Genomic DNA, 21979 nt, shown 5'->3' on the forward strand with positions numbered 1-21979 from the left:
CCATCTCTACTAAAAATACAAAAAAATTTGGCCGGGTGTGGTGGTACATGCCTATAGTCCCAGCTACTTGGGAGGCTGAGGCAGGAGAATCGCTTGAACCAGGAAGGCAGAGGTTGCAGTGAGCCGAGATTTCACCACTTTACGCCAGCCTGGGTGACAGAGCAAGACTCCATGTCAACAACAACAACAACAACAATTAAAAAAAAAAAAAGAAAGAAAAAAGAAAAAAGAAAAAAAAAGTCTTACTCTGTTTCGAGATTCCAGTGTTTGCTTAAAATATTTAGCACCTTTACTCTTCAAATGCTGTGCTCTTTAGTAAGCTGGCTTTACAACTTTGCTGAAGTCATTGCTTCATATCTTAGTGGTTTGTCACAGTCAACACACAGTAGAATAGGATAACATAGATCAGCAACCCATGTGCAACTCACTGATAAGTGATTTTCCTGGTAAAGAAAGCTCGTTTCGTGTCCTGCTACACTACTGCAGTAAAATAACTAGAAATTTGTAATTATTACTTACTAACATTATCAAAATTATATTTCTTTTTTTCTTTTTTCTTTTTAAAGACGGGGTTTCACCATGTTGGTCAGGTTGGTCTTGAACTCCCGACCTCAGGTGACCTGCCCACCTTGGCCTCCAGAGTGCTTGGATTACAGGCATGAGCCACCACGCCTGGCCCAAAATTATTTTTCATCTCAAATCTAGAATTTTTTCTACCTCACACATCATCTTTTAAAAAAGCACATTGAGAGAGCTCCACAAAGATGGCAGAGTAGAAAGAGCTCTGAGCACAATTCCCAGTAAGAGTGACGCAGAGGGCAAGTGACAAATTTCCAACCTAGGTACTAGGTGAGTCTCAGTGGGACTGGCTGGACAGTCAGTGTAGCCCAGGGAGGGCGAGCCAATGCAAGGCGGGGCACTGTCTCGCCTGGGAAGTGCAGCAGACTGGGGGATCCCCTTCTACCGAGGGGAGGCCATTGGGGGCTTCTTTGGCTACTCGGGCACTCGGGTTCAGATACTGCGCTTCTCCCGTGGTCTTTACGGCCCAAAGACAAGGAGATTCCCCTGGCCGACCAGTGCCACAGGCTTCCAGGACAAAAGTCCGCACAAAGCTGGGCGACCGTGTTAAATGGCACCTGCAAGGCCTGTGAGACAGAGCCTCACATTCCCCTGAAAAAGGAGAGGCCGACGCAGGGAGCCAGGTGATCCGGTGAGACAGAGCCTCACATTCCCCTGAAAAAGGGGAGGCTGATGGCGGGGAGCCAGGTGCTCTGGCGCAGCGGGCTCCACCCCAACCGAGACCAGCAGCTCAAATGCACGGGCTCCAGAGTTTCGCAGCCAGTGCAGCAGTTCGATCCAGGACTGTGGCTTCGTTGATGTAAGGGCAGCCACCATTCTGAGACAGCCAGTCGTTCCCATGACAGCCCTCCGTTCTGAAGCAGATCTCACCTTACTTGTGTTAAAAAAACCGCAAGGACATTGACAGAGCAGCTGGACAAAGCCCGTGGCAGCTCAGCCCCGTCTCTTTCTTATGAAATCAGAGCCTTAGTCTGCAGTGCAGGGCAGCAGATCTGGAGGGCGATGACACCAACGGAGAACACTGGAGCTGCGGGAGGAAACGTCTGGGGAAAACGGGAGGACTGTACCCCAGGGGAAGGGGCAGGAACACACAGACCAGCTTCTCATCTGGGGAAGGGGCAGGAACACGCACAAGATCACGCCCAGACTCAGGGTCACAATGTCTTTTTAGGTATACGGATGCAGGAATATTAACTGTTTAGTCTAATGCCTTTCACCATTAAAAAATCGTCAGTTAAATAAAACACTTGAATGCACCTGAGGGAGCAGAAAGAGATTCTTGGGAAGACAGAACAAGGTGAAGGGACAAATCAAGCAGAAAAGACAAAGAAGGTATTGGGGGATCTGTAATCCATGGTGGGCATAGAAGAACAGACTTCAGTTAGTTTTTAAAACCTTTATATCTGTTGATAGTAATTTATATGATGAAATTGCCAGCCTCGGCAATGGAATCTTATTATCCCCTTCAGGAATGAGTGTCCATTGGGAATGTGGTGAAGTTATAGTCATGGGGGGCAGGGGAGATGGTCTGTTGAGGTGCTCCTGGTCCTTCGGAGAATTGCAAAAATGTCTCTTCCCCATTTCCAGGAATATTTAATACATTGGTTACTCTTGGGAATGTTGTCTCCATGTCACGACATCATGGAAGTCACCTGAGGGGTGAAGCTGACTTTCTGGATGCATCAGTGTGGAAAACTGAGAAAAGAAACTGCCTGGGCACATGAGCTGTCAAACTATTCAATCCTGGAGCCTCTCACATCCAGCCTTCTTGTTTCATTAGGTTGTGATTTTCCTCAATGTTTGGTCAGCCTAGGCTGTCTCTCTTCCCTCTCTGCTGAAATAGTCAAACATAATAATCTAGAAGCATTAAGATAAATAAGTAGGTAATTTTAAAATTAGAACAAGTCCCAAGTACAGTCAGAGTTACCACGTGGTTAATAACGTGATAGGCAGGAGATATGGATGGATAATAATAGTGTGCTCATGTCAATTTCCTCTATATTAGCAAAATATTTTCTATATCCCTTACATGATATTCCCATTTTGATCCTTGACTTAACATTAATTCTTGATAAGTAACACCTAAATAATAAAGTGGTAGTTATTAACCAATAATTTATATTACTAGTACAAACTTTTATTTAAGGTGTATTGCCCTACCGATGTAAATTCAGCCCCAAAGGCAGAAGTTATTGCACTTAATTAAATAAATACAGATGTTCTACAGTGGTGCATAATTGTAAAAGATGCTGCATGCAAAGGAGGATTTTAAATCTTCAAGAAGCTCCATGAAAATGCACAACAAGAAAACACACTTGGAAGTAATTCCTGTATTCTAGAGACCTGACATAGAAATTTGAAACTAAATACAAACAAAGAAAAAAACAAATATCCAGTATGGAAACTAGAATAACGCTATGTTGCATCACGACCAGCAGGAAGCACTGGCTGTGATGGGGATGCAGAGACCGCACAGGCGAGGGGAGGGTCTGCGAGGGCTTCCCCAGGCCGGGAGTGCACCGAGAACATGGCTGTCGGCATCACCGGTTCTGAAAAACACACTGAAACTCACAATATGCACGATTTGATGCATAAATAAAAACAGGATGGCCCTGGCATTAATATATATAGAGAGAGCTCAGAAATAAAAGGATATGTCAATGGCAAACTGATTTTCAGTATGTGAGCCAACAATATAAAATGTGGAAATCAAGGTCTCTCCCTAAGAGGGTGTTAAACTGCATCTACACATGCAAAGAATTAAGAATTTTAGTTTAGAATGAACACAAAAATCACATTTAAATAGTTAAACGTATGGCTTGCAATTGTAAAATTTCCCCCACCCGGAAAATAATATTAAGAACTATTTTCTGTATTTCAAATTAAAGGCACAGACAACAAATGCAGAAGTGAACTGGTGGAAATGCATCACAACAGAAAGATTCCGCAAACCATGGAAACAACTCCAGTCTACAGAATGGGAGAATGTAATCCCATGCCATGAATCTGAAAATGTGTCAAAATCCAAAACAACTCATTAGCAAAATCATAATTGCCTAATTGTGAAGCCGTCAGTTTTACACCTTAACAAACTTAAGAACATAGATCTCATGTTAAAGATTTTTCCCTCTGGGTAGTGGTAAGTGTTATGGTGCACTTGGTAAGGGTAGACTTTGTAATTATTCAATCCAACACTAATATAGGTGGTGTTAGCCGGGCAAGGCAGCTCATGCCTGTAATCCCAGCACTTTCGGAGGCTGAGGCAGGTGGATCACCTGAGGTCAGCAATTTGACATCTGCCTGACCAATATGGAGAAACCCTGTCTCTATTAAAAATACAAAAATTAGCTGGATGTGGTGGTGTCCACCTGTAGTACCAGCTACTCAGGAAGCTGAGACAGAAGAATTGATTTAACCTGGGAGGTGGAGGATGCAGTGAGCCAAGATCACACCATTGCACTCTAGCCTGGGTGACAGAGTGAGACTCTGTCTCTCTCTTTCTCTCCTATGTATGCATATATATATATATATTACATATTTTATACATATTATATATATGCATATAATATATGATGTGAATTTATTTAATAGATGTTATTAAAACTGTCATCAGCTAAGTCTAGGTTAGGTAGCTTGTCATTGATAAAATTTGTGGGCCCGATTCCACCAGAGCAGAACTGGAGAAAATGAAATTCCATGGTGATTCAGCAGCTTCACCTCCCTATGGCACTTCCAGCATGTGCTTACTGACAGATGATCCTATGGACATTGGATGTTCCTAGCCACCTCCACAAACTGTCATCCTCTATGTATCACAGAAATGTGGCCTGTCCATCTGTAGCTTGTCAACTCTGAATAATAAACAGAGAGGGACTCTAAAATATAATAAAATTTATTTAAGGATTGGTGTTGAAATTGAAATATGTATGGATGCATTCAGGTTGGTAAAAGAAAGATACATAATTCAGGAAAAATGAGGAGGGTTACATCAGCTGTTTTGAGACAATTATCCTGGGCTAGAAGGATCAATATAGAGGTGACATTGGTGTGAGGTTGAACCGGCAGTTGTTGTAGAAGAAATTCTTTTAAGGTTGTGGTGGCCTCTGTGTAAGGTTGTGGCTGTGCAGAGTCTATTTATGACAGTTCTTGCTATCAGGAATATGTGTGTTAGACCCTGCTTCACGGCCTTCCTTCATTCATTGGGGTTTTAACACACGTGGCTCCATTTTGATTCTAATACATTTCACAAGCTCTCTCTACCTCTTTCTAACTCTTTCTAACTTTCATAAGCTCTTTTGAAGCAGATGACTCTGACACCTTGCATAGAACAGGGTTCATTCCACATCAACACCCCATTTTGATCAAATAAGTTCATCCCCTTCATTATTAATGGCCAATTGCTGTCCCAGGTGAGTCTACACACGACACAGTGGAGGGTCCTGAGCAAATGGGGGAGAAGGAAGCCCCATCAGCCTCTCCCACGTGGCTGCAGGAGCCACAGCCTGAGCCCCACCTGCGCTCCAAGAAAATACCTTGAGGCCAGGAATGGAGACCATGGAGACCATCTGTTTCTTTTTCAGGAAGCAGGAAAAGCAAATAAAAAAGGGACAACCAGCACTGCAAAGGAAGGACAGGGAGTGGGAGCAAAGGAGCCCCGGGTCCCTGCTGATGCGATTGGCTTTAGTGTCAGGAGAAGGGTCATACGTGAAAACTGTGAGGTTCTACACGACACCAAACCCGGCCCAGCCTCTCCATTGTCTGAGGCCAAAATTCCTAGCGACGGTTCTAGTCCGGGAATCTCCCTGAGGTTTCTGTCCTGGGTCTGATTGGAGAAGACTCGCCAGGCGCTGCTGAGCTTCCTCAGGACTCTGATGCTGGTGACCACGGTTGAGGACTTTTCATCTCTGTAAGCGTCATCTGCATTTGCTGTACGTGAAAATAAGTCCACATGTTAAAATGATCTTTTAAAAAATACGTAGAGATGACATTAGGAAACACAGAATTCTAAACTTAGAGAGTTTCTCTAGAGAAACTGTGAGAGGAGGATGAAGACCCACATCCTGACAGGAAATCAGCCTCCATCTGCACCTGCCTCTGGCGTTGACTCTGATCATTGGCTCCTGAGCACCCCCTGCAGCTGATTCCCCTGAGTGTTCCTGCAGGAGGTTTGTGTCCGGGCCCACACGGGCCTCCCCTCACTGTGTCAGTTGCACAGTAATACACGGCCGTGTCCTCGGTTTTCAGGCTGCTCATTTGCAGATACAGCGTGTTCTTTGAATCATCTCTTGAGATGGTGAATCGGCCTTTCACAGACGCGGCGTATTCTGCTGTTCCACCATCAGCTTTGGTTTTAATACGGCCAACCCACTCCAGCCCCTTCCCTGGAGCCTGGCGGACCCATTGCATGTAGTAGGTACTGAAGCTGAATCCAGAGGCTGCACAGGAGAGTCTCAGGGACCCCCCAGGCTGAGCCAAGCCTCCCCCAGACTCCACCAGCTGCACCTCACACTGGACACCTGCAAACACAGAGACACCCTTGTCATTAACTGCCACACAGATCCACTGTTCCCCTCACTCATGTCCACTCGCACTCAGTATCTCTAGTTCTCCATAAATCACCTTTAAAAATAGCAACAAGGAAAACCCAGCTCAGCCCAAACTCCATGGTGAGTCCTCTGTGTTCAGTGCTGATCACTGAATAGAAACACCGGGAATTCTGGAGCTGGGCTCCTTTCCCAGAGCTGCAGGGTCAGGGCTGGGCTGGTTTTGATGAGCAGAGGGAGGGCCCTATTTGCATGTCTCCTGCTACAAAGCAGGCTGTGGGTGGCACAGCTGAGGAGAGGGCAGGGCCCAGAGCAGATGAGAGTGTCCTGGAAAAGCCTGGAGGTAATCCTGTCTCTCAGGAAAGTGTGACTTCAGATTATCTGATTGTGCCTTGATAATTATTTAGCAATCATCATCTTATTTTACTTTTATATATTTGGAGAATATCTTTAATGCAAGTGTCAGTGTCAGATTTTCAGAGAAGATAAATTACACATAGCACAGAGCGGTTGTGCAGTGTGTCCGATATCACACATCTGGACAGTGTCAGCCCCATTACCTGTGCCTGTGCCTCTAAACACTGAAGAGACTGTTCCCCTAGACAGCTCCCAGGCGATGTGGGACGTGCCTAGTGAGTTTTCAGGATGTCCCACCTGTCACAACCTTTTGTGATTTTGCTTCCCTAACATTGGAGTTGGGGCCCTGTGGTCGTATCATGGAGCAGATTTATAATAAATGGTTTAGCATCATCCCCTTGCCGTAATAGTAAATGGGGTCACATGAGATTTGGCTGTTTAACAGTGTGTAGCACCTCCGCCCTCACTCTTCCTTTGCTCCTGCTCCCGCCGTATAAAGTGTCTGCTCCCCCTTTGCCTTTTGCTGTCATTGTAACTTCCCTGAGGTCTCCCCAGAAGCTGAACAGATTCCATCATCATGCTTCCTCTACAGCCAGCAGAATCATGAGTAAAGCAAACCTCTTTTCTCTGTAAATCACTCAGTTTCAGTTCTTTCTTTCGGGCAATGAGAGGAAAAACTAATAAAGTGGACATCTCCCCCATTTCACCAGCGCCCCTTGCAGCCTGCAAACTCCCAGCTAAGGAGGGGGATTACTGACAGCATCGAGGTGCTGCCCAGGCGGGGATGGTTTGTCATGGATGCCATTTTACTAGTCTTGAGTTCAGGGAGTATAATGCCCTCCTCCCTATGCCTCACAGATGGAGAAACCACCTTATGATCAGCTCTCTCTAATTCTGTCTGAACCCATTTCTAAGTTTCAGCAATTCCACAGTGGGGAAATCTGACATTGTGGTGTGCCTCCTTATTTCCAGTGGAAAATGTCTAGGGAGGCTAGACTCTGCTGGAACAGTTGCCAATTTTTATCCTGGTGGTGGCCACCAGATTTGTGGAGAGGACCAGAACCCCCATGGGCTTACCTCAGTCTCATCCTCCTCCCCATTAGAGCTCTTTATTTTATTTTTGAGATGAAGTTTCACTATTTCGACCAGGCTGGAGTGCAGTGGTGTGATCTCGGCTCACTGAAACCTCTGCTTCCTGAGTTCAAGCAATTCTTCTGCCTCAGTCTCACAAGTAGCTGGACTACAGGCACTATGGCACCACGCACAGCTATTTTTTTTTTTTTTGTATTTTAGTAGAGACGGGGTTTCACCATGTTGCTCAGGATGGTGATAAACTCCTGAGCTCAGGCAATCCATCCAACTTGACCTCCCAAAGTGTCGAGATTACAGGCGTGAGCCACCACACCCAGCCTAGAGTTCTTCATGGTATCCTAGGTCTTAGGGTCCCAGGAAAACTTAGTCATCATAGCCTTATCTAATTCGTGTGATGGTCAGAAATCCTTCAAATGTGCTCTCGACAAGCCACCACCCCCAATGTACCATTCTGCTTACACACCCAGGACAGAAAGGTCTGATTCATCTGAGCTAGTCTGGCATGCTTCTCTAGGAGTCGCTCTTCTTGTGATGACACACGGTAGCCCACACAGTGAGCTCTGCCTCAGTGGCTGCTCAGAGTGCAGTCGGGAGGGACCAGCCACCTGCAAATGCAACAGCTTGGGCATCTGACTTGCAGTCTGAAAGATGCACCCTCTGAAATGGTTCTTCCAGAACGCTTGGCATTTTGGCAGCATCCCCATCCTCATGCCGTGTGCCCCATCCATCACGGACAGCAGCTGTTGGGCCACACATAGAAATTCACAGCCTGCCTGGGATTTCTGCAGGGGTCTCCTCTCTTTAGAGTCCACTGTGTGGGTGTTCATCAGATATTTTTACCTTTTGCCAGGTTCAATGGATGTCATGCCAGACCAACATTGACTCCAATAGGACTGGCATCATGTACAACAGGCCAAAGAAATAAACCCAGACCAGTGAACAGGACATAGAGTTTATTGAGGGCTCTCACACAGTGTGGTTCAGGTACAGCAGGCTGGACAAGAAAACTATGACCGTTTAACAAAAAGTATTCAGCTTATGTAGTAATTTTCGCATAACACCCTGCACCTAACAACTTCTATTTAACCCGAAACAAAGGGCCTCAATCACCTGTAAATCCTGTGTTTCAAGGGATAGGCAGGGGTTTGGATGTTATTTGTAGATAAAAAGTGAGTTCCTGGGTATGCCCCTCCTGGATTCCTTAGCTTGGAACTTGAAACACACATTTCTTTTTTTCTTTCCTGGGGTTTCAGTAATACGTCGAATAGGAGTGGTGAAAGTGTGCATTCCTGTACATGTTCTTCAGGAATATTTTTGCAACTTTTTCTCATTTCGTATGATGTGAGATTTTGTTGTATGTGGCTTTTTTCCAGTCATTCATGTCTTCACTACTAAGTCACTTGCAGTCCATGGAATGAATCAGTTGCATATGTTTTTACGAAATTTAAGAAGATTCCTGTTTTATTGTTTTATTTATTATTTAAGATTCTTAAGAGTTTTTGTTGGTTGTTGTATGTGGCTTTTAATATTTTGAGGTCTGTTTCTTTGCTGCTAAGCTTATCAAGGGGTTTTTCATGAGGGATATTGAATTTTACTGAATAGTTTTTTTTGCATCCATTGAGATGGTCTTATTTTTTAAAATTATGTTTAGATAGTGAGTCATATTTATTGATGTGTTTCTTTTATCCAGTCTTTGCACCCCTGGAGTAAAACGTTCTTGATCATGATGTATGATCTTTTTATTGTGCTGTTGGTTTCAGTTAGCTAGTCCTTGTTTATGATTTTACATCTAGGTTCATTGGGGACATCTCCCTGTAGCTTTTTGTTGTTGTTGTTGTTGTTGTTGTTCTTATGGTTGTTGTATCCTTGCCTAAATTGGTATCAGGTGATACGAGTTTTTGTAGACCAAGCTGGGGAAGAATCTCTTCTCCTTAATCTTTTGAAATAGTTCCAGTACAATGATACGTCTGGTATAATTAGACTGTCAGTTTATCTGGTTCTGGGCTTTGACGGTTGGAAGATTTTCAATTTCTGATTCAATCTTATTACTCTTATTTGTCTATTTAGGATTTTATTCCTTCCTGGTTCAACTTGGGAGGGTTGAATATTTCCAGAAATGTATTGATTTCCTCTAGATCTTCTAGTTTGTGAGCATAGAGATGCTCAGTATGTTTTGATAATCTTTTGTATTTCTGTGGCATCAGTTGCAATATCACCTTTATCATTTCTGCTTTTGCTTATTTAAATATTCATCTTTTCCTGGTTGACATAGTTAGGGATATATCAATTGTGTTCATCTTTGAAAATAACCACATATTTTTTGGTTGATTTCTTACATTTTTTTTTTTTTGCTTCAATCTAATTTAATTCTGCTATGATCTTCATTTTCTTCTTCTAGCTCTGGGGTTGGTTTGTTCTAATTGTTTAGTTCCTTAAAGTAAATCAATAGAGACCCAGCTTGTAATCTTTATATTTTAGTAGACATTTAGAACTATAAGCTTTTTTTCTTAGCACTGCTTTTGCTGTATCCCAGAGTGTTTGGTATGCTGTGTCTTCATTTCTCTTTGTATTTTAAAAAAATAATATCTTAATTTTATTGTTGAGCCAATTATTGGTCAACCTTGTGCTGCTTAATTGCCTCATTTTTAAAAATAGTTTCAACAACTGTTTTGCAATTGATTTTTAGATTTATTCCATTACTGTGCAATAAAGAACTAACATCTGGAATCTAACAAGAACACAAACAAGTCGGAAACAACAACAAATGAATAAATTACACCGTTAAATAGTGGAAAAAGACCCTAACACACATTTGTGAAGAAGACATTCAAATGATCAAGCATATGACAATAAAAAGCTGGACAACACTAATTATCAGATAAATGAATATTAATACAACAGTGAGACACAACTTTACACCTGTCAGAATGACTTTTATTATAAAGTTAAAAAGTTAGACATGTTGGTGAGAATTCAGAGAAAAAAATTTATACACTGTTGCTGATAATGTAAATTAGTTTAACTTACATGTAAAAAATTGTAAAGGCTTCTAAAACCACTACAAATAGATCTATCATTCTATCAGCAATACCACTACATGATATGTACCCCCCAAATAAATCATTTTATCAAAAAAAGTATGTACTCATATATTTATTGCAGCAATATTTACAGTAACAAAGATACAGAGTTAATCTAAGTGTCTAGCAATGGATAATTGAATAAAAAGATCGTGGCATTTACACACAATGAAAAATAATTTATTAACAAAAAAGGAAATTATGTCTTTGACAGCAATATGGATGGAACTGGAGGTCATTTTCTTAAGTCTAACAACTCATAAGCAGGAAGTCAAATATGGCTTTTTCTCATGTATAAGTTGGAGCCAAGAAATGGGTACACATAGACACAAAGAGTTGAATAATAGACATGGGAGACTCATACAATTTGGAAAATGAGATCACTAATCACTTAGTGGTTCCAAGGTACTATATCTGTTCAGCTTACTTTAAACAATCAGACTTTATCACTATACAATATATTTATGTAACATAAATGTACTTATACCCCACATAACTATTTAAAAACTTAAAAAGCAAACACACACACACACACGCAAATGAGATATTTCAAAAAGATGTAGACAACTGGAAAAAGCTCCCAATTTCCAAGAGTTGGAAAATTTCAATTAAAGTATTCAATAAATATTTATGAAAACATACTCTTATTAATAAACTAATAAATAAAATTCATGAGAGAAGAAGGATGTTTATCTAAAACAGTATAATTACACCAAATTTTGTTGATATTTCTCCATTCAAAGAGTTGGAGTTTAACCTCCATCTGTTAATTATCACATAGGCTTTGGTGCCTGAGAAAAATTCTTGCTTCCCTTCAACTTCAGAAATTTTACATAGAAGACAATAAAATGATAGAAAAAGTAGTGAATTTCACAGGGTCAACATTTTTTACATGATGTGAGAAACACTCTGATTAGTAATACAGAGAGAAATCTCACAGCTAGTAATTGTTTCTCAAGGCCAATGCAGAGAAGAGTATTCCTGGATTGTCTTACTACATGTTTTTGTAGTTTGAAATCTTAGCTTAGAGCTATAATCCATTTTGAGTTGATTTTCTTTTTCACATGGTGATAGCTGGGAGTAAAGTTTCCAGCTTCTGCTTATGGCTAGCAAGTTTTACCAGCACCATTTATTGACTAGGTTGCCCTTTAACCATTGCTTGTTCAGGTTTTTCAGAGTTGTCAAAAAACAGAGGGTTGCAAGTGTGCAGCTTTATTTTTGAGTTTTCTATTCTATTTCGTTGATCTATGTGTTTGTTCTTGTATCAGTACCAAACAGCTTTTGTTACAGTGGCTTTATAGTTGAGTTTAAAGTCCAACAGTGTCATCTTTCTGTCATTGTTCTTTTGGCTTAGGATTACTTTGGCTAGTTTGGCTCTTTTTTGGTTACAAACAAATTTTAGAATAGTATTTAAAATATTTCTCTTAAGAATAAAACTGGCATATTGATAGTAATAATGTTGAATATGTAAAATGTGAAGGGAAATATTGCCATTTTGCAGTACTATTTCTTCTAATCCATGAGCATGGAATTGTTTTTACATTTATTTGTTTCCTCTCTGATTTATTTTCACAGTGTTTTGTAGTTCTTCTTGCAGAGATCTTTCACCTCCTTTGTTAGCTGAATTCCTAAGTATGTCTTTTTTTGTGGATATTATACGAGGGATTGTGTCCTTTATTTTGTTCTCACCCTGAATGTTGTTGGTGTATAAAAAAAGCTACTGATTTTTGTACATTCATTGTACATCCTGAAACATTACTCAAGTGGATTATCAATTCTAAGATTCTATTGAAGATGTCTTTAGATTTTTCTATGTATAGAATCCTATCAACAGTAAATTGAGATAGTTTGAATACTTATTTAATTATGTAAATGTCTTTTCTTTCTTTCTCTGGCCTGATTTCTCTGGCTAGCACATCCAGTACTATGTTTAATAGGAGTGATGAGAGTGGGTACTCCTGTTTTGTTGCGGTTATGAAGGGAATGATTTGAGCTTTTGTTGATTCAATACGATGTTAGCTGTGGGTTTGTCATACATGCCTCTTATCATTTTAAGTTATGTTTCTTTGATGTCTAGTCTGCTGATGTTTTTTATCATGAAAAATGTTGAATCTTATGAAAAGTTTCTCAGGATCTATTGAGATAATCATATAATTTTTGGTTTTTATTGTGCTTATGTGATGAATCACCTTTATTGATTTGTGTATGTTGAGGTAACCTTGCATGAAAGGTGTAAATCCTACATGATCATAAGGTATTAACTTTCTAACGTGCTAGTATATTCAATATGCCAGTATGAATATACTTGAAGATTTTTAGGTCTATCATCAGGAATATTGGTCTAACATTTTCCTCTTTTGTGTGTCTCTTCCAGATTTTGTGTTCCAAGAACATACAATGAAAAAAGGATAGCCTTTTAAACAAATGGTGTAAAAACTGGGCATCCATATGCAGAAAGAAAATGAGATCTTATCTCCCATCACATGCAAAAGTCACCTAAAAATGTACTCAAGGCTTGAAAATAATAGGATATGTAAAAATATAAACTCAGAGAGAAAAAAAAAGAGCATCCTGGAATTAATCTGGAAAATGATTTATATGGATTTGACACCAACATCACAGAAAAATAAATTATGTGCAATTGTGTATCTGACAAGGGGTTCTATCTAAATGCATGAAGGGCCCATACAATAGCAAAAAATACAAATAAACTGATTTTTAAGAGGGTAAAACTTGTGCATAGACATTATATTCTTGGGAAGACATACACAGTCAGCAGGACATAGAAAGGTGATCAACGTTGCTTATCTTCAGAAGAATTCCGATCAAAACCACAGTGAGATATCACCTCACGTTGCTTAACATGAATATTATGACACAGAGAAAAGACAATGAAATGCTGACAGTAAGCTGCTGAAAAAGGAATTATTCAATGGTGTGGTAGTAAAGGTGATTTTATAAATTGAAAGTGAAACTACCATGTAATCTGGTGATCCCACTTCTGGCTATATATTCAAAGGAAATAAAATCAGTAAGTTAAAAAAACAGGCCTATTACAAGATTATTCATAATGGCCTAAAATTTTTTAAAGTTAATTGCCATAGGTAAATGAGTGTATAACGGAAATGTGTATACATACAGTGGAATATTATTTGACCTTTAACAAAAAGGAAATTATAATATTTCCAAAAACATTGATGGGCCTGGAGAACATTATTCTAAATGGAATAAGCCAGACACAGAAAGACAAATGCTGTATTATTTCATTGTTTTGTGGAAACTAAAATGTTCAGATTCTTAGAAATGGAGAGTAGTAAAGTGGTTCTCAGGGCTGGGAGGAGGGGAAATGGAGTGATGCTTGTCAAGGGCACCAAGTTCCAGTTGTGCAGGCTGAGTGGGTTCCGGAGGTCTAATGTAAAGCAATGGACTGTAGTTATCCTGATCTCTGGAGGTCTGATGCAAAGCAACGGACTGTAGTTATCCTGATCTCTGGTAAAGGATAGAAATCAGGTGTTCTCACTGGACACAAACATAATAAATGAAATGAAATAAAATGGTAACTGTGAGGTAATAGATATTCTAATTCCTAGGTCACAGTGAAAATTTAACAATTTATAACAAAACATCAAGTGGTGAACCTTAAATATATACAGTTTTTATGATCAACTATAGTTCCATAAAGATGAACAAATTAAGCTTAGTTTTGTGATGAAGAAATGCATACTTCCACATATTTTCTGAAGAAAAATGAAAAAGATGTATATATATAAACAAAAAATATTTATAGCAGCTTTGCTTGTGATATTAATAAACTGAGAACAAATTCAAAGTCCATCGACAGGAAAATGGATCCGCTTATTGTCATTTATTGCTTAATGGACTGACTCGGGTATAACATTTTTCTCTCTCTCTCTCTCTGTGTCACTCTCTCTCTCTCTTTCTCCATATGTCAAAATGTTGAGATTTTATATCAAAGGCATTCCGTTAAGTGAATAAATGACAATGTGTGGATTTAATTTTACATATGAAATAGCATAAATAAACGTCAAAAATAACAAAAGTAACCCTTTACCAGAAAAGGGTCTATAATGCTTGTGTCCATTTATATGAAGCTCAAAACTTTAAAAAAGAACCTTCAGCGGCAGAGATCAAACCATTGTGTGAATGTGGGGGCGGGCTGACTGGAAGCATGGAGAAGGTCATTTGTGTTGTTTATTTTTTAAAAAATAAAAAATTAAAAAATAGTTTATGAAAGTATTTTAAAATTTAGTATATTATGTAATTATCAATAAAATCATATTCAAAATGCGAACAATACAAGATGAATTAGTAAAATATATTCAACAATAGCTGCTAGAATTAAATTCCAGAAATCAGAAGGGTGATGTCTGCTAATAATAATAAACACATTTCATAGAGAAATCAGCATGTTCAAAAATATGTGGAACATGCATTTTGTTATCAAATGTCTTTAAATAATTGATACAATATTTTAACTGACTTATTAGTATTAATTACAAATATCGTGTGTAAAATCGTAACCATAACAACCTGTAGGGAAATAAGAATATTTGAGAGCACAGGTACTAAGATAAATATATTCTTAATGTTTTTCCAGCTGTTACTGCTAACATTTCTAATTGTATCCCGGATCTCTAACAGAGGCCATATGGGCCCTTGGGCAAATTAATTTTCAGAAACGACTTAGAAAATTAATCTCTAATATGGAGATATTAATACTCATCTAATAAAGAAATTGAAACTGTAATACATGTAAACTCCTCAAAAGAAACCTTAGTATATAAGAAAGAACTTATTCATAGTAGGTTGTGATATTCATTGCAAACATTATTACCTTGACTTTTCAGGGAAAATTAAGGCAAAGCCTGATGAATAGAAGTGTGATGTATCTTGTTTGGTACAACAGCAGGCTGAGGATAATGAAGAGCCCTGTGATTCCGAGGGGAGCCCCTAATTTAAGAGGGAGGCTCCAGGTCCTGTGGACTCACCCGGGTCGCCTACTTCTGCCCTTCATGGAGCCATGCTCAGAAGACTTCAGGAGGCAGGAGTGTGGATGGGATGGGTTTCTCAGGACGATCCAATCAGACCTGGACAAGGGAAAAAACATTATGACCCAGGATGCATTAAATCATTGTCTTGAAAATAGATAAATTGTTATATATTTATGAGGTACAAAGAAATGTTGTGATTTATTAGTACAATATGGAATAATAAAATAAAGCTAATTAGCATATTCATCACTTCAAAATATTTTCATTTTTTGTGTCAAGGCCATTAGAAATTTACCTTAGCTATTTTCAATTGACCAATATACAATGTTTAAGTAAATAGATATTAATATAAACAATATAAAATTGTTGAAATGAATTATGAATTGATTTCATAGAACTCCAATAATTTATATTTAGTTCATCAATAAGTTTGATCATTTAGAAAATACTTTAAAATTTATTGTATTATAATTTTAAATATAAATGACTACACGTTTTTGAACAGGTTTGCCGTATGTAGACTTATGTCTACTGTTGTAAATTTATGTTCTCATAGCCATAGATGCGGATAGCAAAAGATGATACAACTCTGGAAGAATAACTGCAAATAATTAAAAATAATTTTGAGATTGAGTTTTGTTCTTGTTGCCCATGCTGAAGTGCAATGGTATGATCTTGGCTCATTGCAACTTCCGCCTCCCGGGTTCAATCGATTCTCCAGCCTCAGTCTCCCAGGTAGCTGGGAGTACAGGCTTACCACCGCACCCGGCTAATTTTGCATTTTTAGTAGAAACAGGGTTTCTCCATGTTGGTCAGGCTGGTCTCAAACTCCCAGCCTCTGGAGATCCACCCTCCTCGGCCTCCCAAAATGCTGGGATTACAGGCGTGAGCCACTGTGCCCAACCTTAAGTATATATATTTTTAAAATAACACTGCATAAAATGTTTAAAATTATTAAAACTTAAGTACCAATGATATTAAATACATACTAAAAAACAGTATAAAAATATGACAACCTGCAAGACTCCAGAGTTCTGACTTCTCCAGCTGTGGAGAAAGGACCCTCCCCCTGCACCTGCTCCTGGGGCATGCACCGTCCTCGGTGGGTGCCGAGCGCCCCATGGCGGCCCCGCGCGCCCCTGCAGGAGGTTTGTGTCCGGGCCTACACGGGCCTCCCCTCACTATATCTCTCGCACAGTAATACACGGCCGTGTCCTCGGCTCTCAGGCTGCTCATCTGCAGATACAGCGAGTTCTTGGCGTTGTCTCTGGAGTTGGTGAATCGACCCTTCACGGAGTCTGCATAGTATGTGCTACCACCATTAGGATTAATTACTCCAACCCACTCCAGCCCCTTCCCCGGAGCCTGGCGGACCCACTCCATGTAGTAGCTACTGAAGGTGAATCCAGAGGCCGCACAGGAGAGTCTCAGGGACCCCCCAGTCTTTGCCAAGCCTCCCCCAGTGCTGATCAGCAGGTGGAGACAGCTGGGAATCCCAGGGCTGTGGCTCCTCTCCCAGAGCTGCAGGGTCAGGGCCGGGAAGCTTTTCATCAGCAGAAAGGCGGGCCTGATTTGCATGTCTTCTGCTACATAGCGCGCTGTGGGGTGGGACGCCTGAGGAGAGTGCTCTGCGCAGAGTAGACGGGGATGTCCTGGGGGCTAGTGGTAGTAATCCTATCATTCAGGAAAATGCAATTTCATGATGTAATTGTGGCTTGATAATCATTTAGCAGTCGTCATCTTATCTCATTTTTGCATATTTGCACACTGTATTTCCCCTTAGATATTTCTGAAGTCCCTCGGCCTATCTGATTGAGTGATGTCTCTTTCCTGGACACTGTGACGGTATGATGTCATCGCTGACAGGTCCAGTCCTGGATGTGCACGCGGTTTCCATGGAAACGCTGTCATTTCCCGGAGTTGTCTTTGAGAGCCTAGTTACCTGAGTTTCTTGCTTGACCGTTGGTGTCTCTTAGCATACCACCCAGACGTTACGCTCTGCTCATTGCTGGCAGAGTTACACTGTTTTGTAACATAAATTGATGAACAATCTGATGCAATTAAATCCAGGTTTCTTTTCAGGGGCAGTTTTTGAGGTTTGTCCTGACCCTGAAATATTATTGTTTTTTTCTTTGTTTTCTCAAGAAATAGAGTCTTGCTATGTTTCCAGGCTGGACTCAAAATCCAGGCAGTGCCACAGTGCCCAGCTGCTGGTTCTTACATTATGGATTTTCTCATTCTCTCTGTTAAAATGACTGGACTACTGTTTTGTGTATTGCTCTCATGGAGCAGCCAGCTTTCTGTTAATTACTTACCACGAAACAGCTAACATTTCATATGAACGTTAGGATTGAAATTACTCTCAATTGACTGCAAATCAAGTCACACCCCTTAGAGAGCTTCTTATCACTGTTTTTATGCTCTGCCTCTATCATAATAAAAATATACCAGGCTCTACCTTGGTGCAGAAGAAAGGGTTCAAATATCTCAGAGGGACACCCTTGTTTTAAGGACAGGAAGCTGTATGTGAGGGTGGACTCTTAGAGTTTCACTGTGCCTCTCCCAGAAAATGCTCCAGATCCTCTACCCTACAGGTGATTTTACATACATGCATATATATATGTATAAAATTAGGTGTGATATTAATTCTGTCAAATACTATATAAAATATGATTTCTATTTCTATACTATATATAGTTAAATATATTTACAGTATTTGGTAGAACAGTCTATCTATCTATCTATCTATCTATCTACCTACCTACCTGCCTTAAACTTGTCCTAGACCTCTCATAAAATGAATATTGAGATGTTTTATAGATTAACTGGATAACTACCACATAGGCACCATTTATTTTTCTTATATTTCACTCATAATTTATAAATTGACCAATTCCCACCTAGAAATTATGATATGGTTTGTCTCTGTGTGTTCACCCAAAGCTCATCTGGAATTGTAAACCCCAAGGGTCAGGAGAGGGGTTTGGTGGGAGGTGATTAGATCGTGGGAGTGGTTTCCTCCATGCTGTTCTCCTGGCAGAGTTCTCAGGAGATCTGGTTGTCTGTTAAGTTTGTGGCCTTTTCTCCTCCCTCTCATTCTCTCTCTCTCTCTCTCTCTCTCTCTCTCTCTGTCTCTCTCTCTCTCTCTCTCCTGCCACCTTGGGAAGAAGGTACTTGCTTCCCTTTCACCTTCCACCATGATTGTAAGTTTCCTGAGGCTACCCAGCCACACAGAACTGAGTCAATTAAACCTTTTTGCTTTAAAAATTACCCAGTCTCAGGCAATATATTTATAGCAATGTGAAAATAAGCGAATACAGGTGCTTTCCCATAATAAGTAATTGGTAGTTAAATAAACATTTTTACCATGAGCTAAAACACAGCCTTCATGCTGAGTAAATATGCGTGTTGATTTTGACATAAGAACCATCAAGTTGTAGATGATGTCATACTCCGAAAAATAACCCAGGTTCAAGGAGTTAACTGCAGAGTCATATTTACCTCGATTTTGCTTTGGAACAAGAAAATTGCAGGTTACAGATGATGTGGTGGGTTTGTCTCCTTAGGGTTGGATGCTGTTCAGCAAAGAAAGACAACCCAATATTGTGGTCAGAGGTTCTCCGGCTGGCTCCTCACTGCACCTGCTCCTAATTGGGGCTATGTCTTGGCTGAGTTCTGAGCATCGATTCTAGTCCTCTGCTGCCCATGAAGACCAGCTAAATGAGATCTGGGGATCTGCTTCTGAGACACCCAATCCTATGTCTGGGTCCTAGCCAGGAGTTCCACCAGGCCTCCGAGCTGCCCCTTGGACTTCTCTTGTGTGACCTCACCTGTGCACTGAGCATCCTCATAGCAAGGTGACAGAGTCAGCCTCACAGGAATTACTGCAGGCAACTTTCAACAAATCTAATTGTAGTTCGACTATATAATTCAGGAATCATGTTTATTGACTGAAATATCCACACATACAAAGAAACTGTACGGACATTCATTTACATTGCCCCCAAACTGCACACATGTTGTATTATTCCTTATCCATTAATTAAATTCCAAGGTTTGAATCATAAACTAAAAGATAACATTTCAAGAACCAAACTTACAAATGAATAAGGTGAGTATGGTCAGAGAAATCAAGGCTGAGTTATTACCTGCAGTCTAACGGTGGCAACTTACAAACTGAAGCTGTGCTGACACAGGCTTCCAAGTGCTCTAGTTGATAACCTCCCGATGACAGCTGAGCAGCAATCTCTGGTGGTGGGAAAACTAGTGTTTCCCCCACGTGGGACAGCGCTCTGTCTTTGTAGACATTCACTGCGTTTCTCTGCAGCCTCTGAGGTGTGCAGGCTCCTACCCCAGATTCTGCAGTCAGACAAGTCTCTGTGCCTTTCCAGGTGACACAAGGGATAGTGTGGATAAGCACCAGACATGCTCTACTCAAGGTCTCTGCACATGGAGAAAAAACAGTGAAAGTGGAAAATTCATGTTCTCAATTCATTGAACAATACCTATGAAAAATGCAACAACGGGCCAGGAACTAATGCAGAATTATAAATGAATGCAATTAAAGTAAGTATGAAAATTATAATTGTTTACAGGTGCACATTTGTTTATATATTTTCCAATAAAATAAAGTAAAACAGGTCTTCTCTATAAAAATCCAAAAACAGTGTGCTGACCCTGAGAATGCACCTCCCTGCCTCCTCCTACAGGCAGCAAAATGCACGTGGATCCAGTTCCCAGCAGCTGCTTTCTGACACCTGAGGCATGGCGTGTGCTGAGGCCCATGTCCTGTGGTCCACTCTAATGAAGGGACTGTCTCCGCAGTGACTTGTAAGCAGAGCCATTTCGGAGAGTCACGGGATCCCTGCAAGGTAGCACTGACTTGCACAAGACTTCAATATGTTTTGCACCTTCCTTGCACAGCACAGAAGTATAGAAACCTTCCACCCAATCCTCCCTCCCTCTCTCCTTCACTCAGGGTCAGGCTTCCCCCATCTGCCATCAGCTTCACAGCCTCATTCCACCCCCTGTGTATTTTCTCTCAAAGGGTGAGTGTACTTCTTACAGTAATTCAGGGAAACGTCATCCCATCTTGGAGTTTTCTGCTTCGAAAACCAATAACAACAGAAATGTTAGCAGAAAGGGGCCCCAGTTTGCAGCAAATCCACAGAGTGAAATGAAAACAAGTTTATTACAAAAGCCAAAGTATAACAAGTGGCTCCTCCATAGGCAGAGCAGAGGCACGATCTGCCCTTTAACCATTTTTATGGTTATTTCTTGATTGCATGTTAAAGAAGGGATGGATTATTCATGAATTCCCCAGGCAACTCCTGAAGCTGAGGGTTCCTCCCCTCCCTTTTAGACCATACAGGGAAACTTCCTGATGTTACCATGGCATTTGTAAACTGTCTTGGAGCAGTAGGGTGTGTCTTTAAGCATGCTAATGAATTATAATTAGCATATAATTAGCAGTGAGGGCAAACAGAGGTGACTTTTGTTGCTGTCTTGGTTTTGGTGGGCTTTGGCCAGCTTCTTTCCTGTAACCTTTATTAGCAATGTCTTTATCACTTGTATCTAGAGCAGACCTCCTATCTCATCCTGTGACAAAGAACATCTTAACTTACTGGAGTGTAGCCCAGCAGGTCTCAGTCTTATTTTGTCTAGCCCCTTTGGAAAATAAAGTTGTTCTGATTCCAAGGTTTTTGGCAAAAAAAAAAAAGAAAAAAAAAAAAGTAGGACACATTTATGATCATGATTATATTGCCAAATATAAAATAAAATATAATAATGGAAACAAATAATTTTATGTGTCACCTTGACTAGACCACAGTCTCTCAATCACACACTAACCAGGGTGCGGCTTTAATGGCATCATACAGGTGTTAGGGGAGCCTGCCATTATTTTTTCCTGAGTCAGAGTGTTCTAGATAATCAAGGTGGGGTTGAATCAATCAGAACCTAACAGAAGACAATGGGATGCCATGGTGGATGGCAGATGCAGGTCTTCCTGGGAATCCCAGCCTGTCTTTCCCAATGGCCAGCGGTATTGACCTTAGGCTAGCCACACCTTACAATTACTGTTACTCAGAGCTCACAGCACAATGGAGTGTCCAATCTTAGCTTTCCTCAAAGTCAGACGTGAGAGTCCAAACTCTGTGACAGTGCGAGAAGCACAAGGTCAGTTCTGCATCAACATCCCACTGGAGGAAACTAGTACTATTCCCTTCGTGACTGATGTCCACTTCATTTTCCAAATGCCTCCATGCCCAGAAGACAGCAGGAATGTCCAGGCAATGGGAGTGAGAAAGTCCCTCAG

General features: G+C 40.5%; 1 pseudogene and 1 gene segment (V, D, J or C); both read right to left on the reverse strand.

Moving 5' to 3' along the window:
* The window catches only part of LOC141582273 (immunoglobulin heavy variable 3-23-like), a 62820-nt gene that overhangs the window by 16635 nt on the left and 24206 nt on the right, over positions 1 to 21979 (reverse strand).
* On the reverse strand, positions 5690 to 6308 carry LOC141583433 (immunoglobulin heavy variable 3-15-like; annotated as a pseudogene).

This window comes from Saimiri boliviensis, chromosome 2 (genome assembly GCF_048565385.1).
Source record: "Saimiri boliviensis isolate mSaiBol1 chromosome 2, mSaiBol1.pri, whole genome shotgun sequence".
NCBI classification, from domain to species: Eukaryota; Metazoa; Chordata; class Mammalia; order Primates; family Cebidae; genus Saimiri; species Saimiri boliviensis.